Source organism: Poecilia latipinna, unplaced genomic scaffold (genome assembly GCF_001443285.1).
Source record: "Poecilia latipinna isolate Pla-1442-1.1 unplaced genomic scaffold, P_latipinna-1.0 Scaffold1539, whole genome shotgun sequence".
Classification (NCBI taxonomy): Eukaryota; Metazoa; Chordata; class Actinopteri; order Cyprinodontiformes; family Poeciliidae; genus Poecilia; species Poecilia latipinna.
In genome coordinates, this window is record NW_015114155.1 from 110,283 (window position 1) to 111,167 (window position 885).

Below are 885 nucleotides of genomic sequence, written 5' to 3' on the forward strand. Positions count from 1 at the left end.
GCATTTATGTGTGTATTATTTTTGTAATTTAACCCAGAATTTACACTGGATTATGTTAATGTACCTCTATATCTATCAATTCAACACTAGAAATCTACTTTAGGTGAGGTCAGAAACCGAAATACAGATCATTTTTAATCTGAACCAGTCACCATGACATTTAATTCATTTCAGAAAAGTGCCATGAATAAACTGCCGAAACAGAAATTAAGATTAAGAAGGATTATAAAGATGCTATTAGTTGTTGTAAAATATCAAATTTTTTCACATTTTTATAGCTTCATTCACAGATATTAAATAAATGTATAAAATGCCATTCTTTTCAGCGTGTTGGTTTCATTTTCCTGTAGATGTCGGTAAGACGTGAGCATTCATGTTTTATCAACTGGGGGATTTTTTTATGATGTATTTTGACCATAAATCTCCCAGTTATGAAGCAAACAATGTTCACCATCTTAAAAAACAAGGACTAGAAGCACATGTTTAGATTTATGGTAGATTTTCTTAAATTATGCAACAAGGGCTGAAATATAGAAATAAACTCCTGCTGATATTTGGCTAAAAATCCATTAACAAGTTCCATATTAATCCCCAAGCTTCGTTTTTGTTTGGGATAAGAATTAAAATGCTAGATATCCTGTTGATCTTCTTATATAGAGTTAAAATATGTATGTAATATTTTAACCCTGAGAAGCCAGAAGAATTTCAAACCTTTGCACAAAGTTCTTCAAAACAATCATTGAAGTTGTTTGAAATAATAATGTTGCACATCAATATTACATTCAGTATTGGTTTTATGAAGTTTCCCTATTTGAACTCGGATTTTTTTTTTTTTTTTTTTTTTTTTAAATATTTTCACAAATTTTTTTTTTTGGGGATAGTCAA